Source organism: Tympanuchus pallidicinctus, unplaced genomic scaffold (assembly GCF_026119805.1).
Source record: "Tympanuchus pallidicinctus isolate F22 unplaced genomic scaffold, pur_lepc_1.0 scaffold7, whole genome shotgun sequence".
In the NCBI taxonomy this organism is placed as follows: domain Eukaryota; kingdom Metazoa; phylum Chordata; class Aves; order Galliformes; family Phasianidae; genus Tympanuchus; species Tympanuchus pallidicinctus.
The window spans coordinates 15,005,451-15,011,970 of NW_026294791.1; the positions used below are offsets into that span (position 1 = coordinate 15,005,451).

A 6,520-nucleotide genomic window follows, 5' to 3' on the forward strand; every position below is an offset into this window, starting at 1 on the left:
GAATGATCTGTGACACCCCGTAATCTTTTGATACTGTCTTGATTTCTAATTGTGTTTTCCACATTTTTAGCAAAAGAAATATGAAAAAAAATCAGAAATGTAACCTATATTATTATACTTTAATGTGATGTTCTACTTTTCTGTTTGTAGTTCTTGAAGTTTTTGTCTTACTTCATTAAACATTTAATAAATCACTGCCAGTTTTGTGACAGATTTTAACCATAACACAAACAGCGGGAGGTGTAAACTCAGTTCAGTTCGTATAGGCATATAATATCCGTGTCGACATCATCATCCCCTCAAGGCATATTGGCAAAACGGCCAATGGAAGCTAAGCTTTTTCCGACAAAGCTTCGAAAATAAAGTTTTCTTCTTTTATCTTACTACAAATCAATTGGAGCCCTTACAGCAAAATCCTATAAAATAACTTCAAACACCGCTTCTTAGTCTAAAAATTTGTATTATGGCTAAAACTCTTTGAAGTTTTATGACTGAAGTTTGGAGAAAAATGATTTAAGTGCTATCTGCTAGACATCAGAGTGTCAAAATTTCACTCAGTTTTCTTGACACATAAACTGCTACCTACTGTATGTTTTTTAGGATTTTTTTCTTGCTTTTAACCACCTAACCCAGCCTGCTTGATGAAAGTTTCTTAACCACAATTTATCCCATTGAATTAATACCCTTTCAAGCTTCAGCTTACAATAACTGATTATTTCATTTTTGATTTTTAGCTTCTCTGACAACACAGGTGGCAGTGGGATGCAGAGCGCTTCCATGGAAGCATCATGTTGGTTTACAAAGAGAAAAGAAAGCAGTTGGAGTGCTAAAAATAAACCAAGATTGGAACCTGAGACCACGTCAGTCTGGCTGCTCCTGCTGCAACAAGGCTGGAGAGGCACCCACGGCATTCCCACAGGAGCCGAGGAAGGGGTGACAGGTAAGTGCTGGGTGCAGTGTTCTTCCCCTGGGGGCCATGGAAGCCAGGATGGGCACCCAGCCACACGTGGGTCCTGCACCATAGCACGCTTCCCAAGGGTCTGCAGCCAGACCTGTCCTCTGGGCACCCTCAGTTGGAGGACAGCAGTCCATTTTCTGGTTTCTGTCCTCCCAGTTCTGGGGATGCCACTCTTCCAGCAGTGCTCAAACACAGTTCCCCTAAGCATTTCTGAAGTCAGCACTCTCTGTGCAAGACAACTCTGTCCCTTCTGAAAGATCCCAGGACCTGCTGACTGCAATCTGAACTGCTTTGTTTGGTTAAAATGCCCATTGAGGTCAAAAACCTGAGGAAGAGCTTTGAAATTTGGGGTGTAAAAAGAAAAAGCTTGGCCTAAACTGTTCCTTTTCCATTTAGTTTACTTAAGAAATAAAATTTAAAAAATATATATATATACCAAAAGGTTATTCTCTGTAGAAGGATAACAGTGTTGTGTTATCAAAACTGTATCAAAGTGACAGTGTCAGAATTTAGTGGAACGGTTTGCATACAAAAATTAAACAAGGAATGTAAAATCATCTGTGGAGAGCAATGGGGAAAAAAAAATGTGGAGAAAAAGAAAATCAGTGACATCCTACAGAGTGCAGGCTTGCAAAATTTTATTCACCCAAGATGAGTGATTTGTTTTGATGGGCAAGAAAATATAATCATTTGAGGGAAAAAAAGAGAGAAAGAGGAGGGGGTCCATTATCATCAACTTGGAAAAGGGTGGGTGAATAGATTTTGTGCCTGAGCTGGTAAATTTGTAGTACAGCTTTGCATGGCTGGAATAATATAATAAACTGACTTAAATATAAATGCCATTTAGGAACTATTCCATAGTGAACAGTTAAAATGATGGCATTCAACAGAACTGCCACAACAGAGCCTGCTGTTGCTGCTAATTTGCTGAAGTAGATCTGCTGTCTTTACTTCCTCCGCTGCTCCTGCTGCACCTCGAGGCATGCTGAGGGCTCATCCATCATGTGCTAGCTCATAACAAGGCAAGGAGAGGGAAGCTCAATTGTAGTGTACAAGAAACTGAAGCGTAGGTCCAAAAGGTCACAGGAAACCAGCAACTGTTTAGAATGGTCGAGCTGGGAAAAAGATCCTGTGAAGGAAAACAGCATGAGAACAGTTCGCAGGCTCCTCCTGAGCATCCATGGGGGCTGCTGCTAGCAGCAGTGCACTTGGAGCTGTGTGCAGGAAGGGCATCCAGAGCATGCCAGGGACAAAGCCCCGGAAGGCCACATCGTGCTTGATAAGCTTTTAATGCAGAACAATTTGAAATTGCCTTTAATGCTCCAATGGAGAACTGAGATACGCAAGATTTTTCCGTTCTGTCATGTGGCATTAGGGCAAAAGACTGGATAATAACAGTGATACATTAGTCCTGCCAGAGAACTGCACTGACACATGCAACATAGGCACACGGGCATATTGTCAGCACCTCCATGAGCACTGCCATGACCTAACTTTCAAGCAGCTGCACTCACGTCACACAGCTCACGGCTTTGAGCAGGCCCCGGGCTCTAGCAGGCAGCTTTGGAAATTTGTCTTGCCTTTTCCTGATCTTTTCACCTGGCCTTTTGTAAGCTGGTAGGTAGAGAAAGCCACGCCGGTCCATGGCGTCAAACAACAGCTGAGCGAGCATTAAATCCCCTGGCAAACAGTTTAACACACTCTTCACAAACTGATTCTCCAAGATAAGCCATCAGGCTGCATGCAGATGACAAAGCTCATTCTGACAACGCAATCCAGATTTCATGCTACCAGTCACGTCGATCAACATCTGAACTAACGTCAGAGTCTTCTCTTACTAATGAGCTGCTGTACTGAGCTGCAGCCTTGCTATCATTCAGGTAGCTGTAATGAGATAGAATGAATGGCAAGACCTGTCTTCAGAAGCTTCCTCTCATCCAGCTATAGAGGGGCTTCACCGTTCACTTATTCCAGTACAAACCATGAGTCTTTTTCTGGTCTCCATCAGCATCACATATGGCCTTACTCTAGCATCCCATTTACATGCTAAATGCAGCTCTTCAGAGAGTTTATTCTGGGAAAGAACATTGACACACACATTAAAAAAAAAAAAAAAAAAAAAAAAACATGCTCTTTTTTTTCTAATCACTTGCAATCATATGTTTGCATATAAGAATTTCTTAATGAATAACTTGAATTATAATGAAATTACATTGCCACGTTCCCCAAGTTGGACACCTCATTGTACTTTGCTCTCCTTCAATTATCTGTGCACCAGGCACATTCATCTAGCTGCTCAAGCTTTGATTTTAAGCAGCAGCTTCCACACAGTGGTATATGCTATTTACACATCCCTTAAAGTCACTGGAGGAACCAGAGGGCTGTGCTCCAAATCCATAGCTTCCCATCAATATAACAAAGCCACAATAATGATTTCTTTATTTTTCTTTGCCCGTCATACTGCTGCTGAATGGCCTGAACTGAACGGTTACTGCCAGGCCCAGAGGTTGCGTCCAAAGCAGAACTAGGGCAGTTTGCTGGGAAAGTAATTTATAGCCTCAGCAATTGAAGAAGCACCCATAAACACATGCTGCAGGAGAGGAGAAGTCGATGAGCTATAAGGAAAGCTCCAGCATTTGTTACAATCTTCCACTCAGCCTCTCTATGGCATTCTTCTTTAGTTACTAAATTAAGAATAGAGTGGTTTTGTTTCTGTACTGGGGTTAACTCTCAGCACAGACAAGTTGGCTATTATTTGTTACTCCTATCAAAACAGTCATTATAGAAAAGCTGGGCTTGGATTCATATTGCAGACTGAGGTTGTGACTTGCATCTTTCTCATCTTCCCAAACATTTCAGTCAGGTTTTGTTATTCTCTATCTTTAACCCACATCTTATGTATCTCAGTGGCAGGTCTCAGCATGCAATTATTTATTCACTTCTCATTCTATATCACATTAAAAGGGTTACTGAGTTTAAATCCTTAAGACTGATTATCTGCTGGTTAACACTTTAGAAGCAATTAACCAGCAGTATTGTTGCTTATCAACTGACAGAGGCATAGCTGCACTCACATTTCTCCGTGGAGCATCTCACATGCTTGTTTGCTTGGAGATGACAGCAGGAGTGACCTGTCCACTGAGCCCATTGCAGTGGTTCCTTCCCATGGTCCCTGGCATTGGCAGGGCAGATATATCAGTGGGGTTCAGCAGGATTGTTTGTGTTGGTTACTACATCCTCAGTCAGGACAGCTCTCAGAGCAGAGCAGCTTCTCACACTGCTGCCTGTGCCAGGCCCCTGGCCAGGACTCCTCAGCAACCCTGTCACTGCTAGGATGCTGCAGCACTCCCCCAGGGCTGGTGGCATCTGGCTTTTGCTAAAGCCACCCTTCAGGCTCCTCTGGTTCCTCCCAAAGGCCCAACAAAGCAGACCAGAGACTGGGGCATTGCCAATCATCTTGAACAATGGCAGTGCCATTATCCTTGACTAAGGCACACAGAGGAAAATTCGGTAGTGGTGTGATGAAGGGAAGGACTCAGATCCCTTGATTTTTTAATGCTAGGGAAGTAGTATGGAAGGTACAGAGTTTCCTTGTGTCTTTTATTTCCTGGACAGCTACAGTTTCTTGGAAATGTATATTTTCTCCAGGATTAGCATTCATTCAAAGTTTACCCTTTGTTAATTAAAATGGAGATTCACCTTTGCTTCTCAAGTTTGCCCAAAAGGCTCAAGGTTCCTAAGAGCAGCAGTCCCATTCCTGTCAGACTAGCACATTACCCACAAGTGCTGTAGTGAGGTAGCCCTGCCCTATGCCCTGCCCACAGGTTTTTGCTAACAGAAGTCTGCAGACCCCTTGGTTTCAACACAGAGTGGGCTCCCACTACCTAGAACTCAGCTGTTGTTCCCTAATGTTACAGAAGAGCACTACTGGGAAAGGATGGCAGCACTGAAAGTAGTGTAAATAAAATAAATCCATGGGTCTACAGAGAGGTAGTGTTCCATCTGAGATTTATATGCAAGCCCTGAAAAGCAACCCAGTGAAAGCATCGCTAATTAGAATGATAAAACATGTGTGTACAGAGAAGAGATTATTAAAAGCATGAATTATTTCTTATTAGGATAATAGCATCTAATTAAATGTTGAAAGAGGTGGACTGCAGTTTACACTGTAAAATGATCTGTTAAATACATTCCCGTTAACATCAATGCAGCTATTGACAAACAGATCCAATTTTGAGTCACTTTGAGAGAGTAGACAACAGCAAGTTTCACTACCACTCTTATTTTACAAGCATTAATGAACAATTAACCAACACTAGCACTCTTTCCATCTGTAATCCTGTAGTAGGATCACTAATCTCCACCACTAGCAGCTAATGATGAAGGTCTCTTAAGCTTTACTTCTTATCTCAGCCAGTTCTTAATACTTGCATAAGTATGCTTTCTGAGCAAGCCGGCCCCCCGTTGCTCTGCAACTGGAATACAAAAGACTGGTGAAATTTTTGAAGGGTTTTTTGTTCAATAACACTTCTATACTTATGTTTGCCTTCCTACAACAACAAACACAAGTGATCAGCAGAGGACTAGCAAGGTCACCAAGGGCTCTGTGTTTCCATACTTGTTCTAATACTTATAAGAATGTATTCATGCCCTATTATTTATATTCCCTGTCTGCTCAGGCAGAAGCTCTAAACTGAAAGGAAATAAAGGGGAAAAAAAATAAAAGACTAAAACTGTATTTACTTCAAGAACAAGTTTGCTGTTTGTATCAAACAAAAAAAAAAGTTAGAAAGTGACTGTCATTAAAAATACATGACAAATAGGTAAGCTGAAATTTTGATAGTATACATTTTCTAACTTCTCTTTCAAAGGGTTCCAGTTTACACCATACACACAAGATCCATACAGCAGGATAGCAGGAACATCACCAAGCCAAGACAAGCCAGCAGCATCCTCTCAGCTGGGAACACAGCAGGGTCATGAGCTGTGTCACAAGACCAGACACTCTGGGAGCGACCCAGAAGAAGAATGGGGTACAGATAGGATTTCATAAAACAGGCCCTCCTCTTTTTCAAGGGTGTATAATCAACAAATATACAGAAGGTGTGGTTAGGCTGATCTACAGATTGTACAACTAGAAAGATTATCACAGTGGAAAGAGATAATCAAAAATAAATGAAAATACTCACCTGCATCCTAGGCTTGCAGAAAAACTCCAAAGGGAGCAATCTCCAGAAAGAGATCCTTCCCCCAGTGGCAGTCAGCCCTTAAATGGGGTCTGGGAGAGGTGGAGCCAGGCTCCATCCCTTCCAGTCACACAGCTGAATTGCCTTCACCTGTGCCCCCATGGCTGACTCAGTGCTTGCCTCAGGTGATCAATCTGAGGGTCAGGCTGTGATTCAACAGTTCCCATACAAAGGGTAACTTTACCTTATAGGAGAAACAGATGAATTTAAGAGCATAGATTGCTGCAGAAGGTGAAGAACAGGTGAGCTGCAGAAGACAGGTTCAGTGAGGTTGGTGGCACTGGTGATGGGACCCTGCCTGCACCAGCTGTGTGGC

The 6,520-nt window shown here is 42.4% G+C and overlaps 1 long non-coding RNA gene across 2 annotated transcripts; it reads right to left on the reverse strand.

Annotated features, from left to right (window-relative positions):
• Window positions 1–1,560: 1,560 nt before the first annotated feature.
• On the reverse strand, window positions 1,561–6,227 carry LOC128072715 (uncharacterized). Of its 2 annotated transcripts, none has more exons than XR_008202417.1 (2): window positions 6,148–6,227; window positions 1,561–4,980 (listed from the first exon to the last, which is right to left on the reverse strand). It is a non-coding gene; the product is annotated as an uncharacterized LOC128072715 (long non-coding RNA). The 2 variants fall into 2 exon arrangements; XR_008202416.1 differs by having other exon boundaries at window positions 1,561–5,433.
• Window positions 6,228–6,520: the final 293 nt, after the last annotated feature.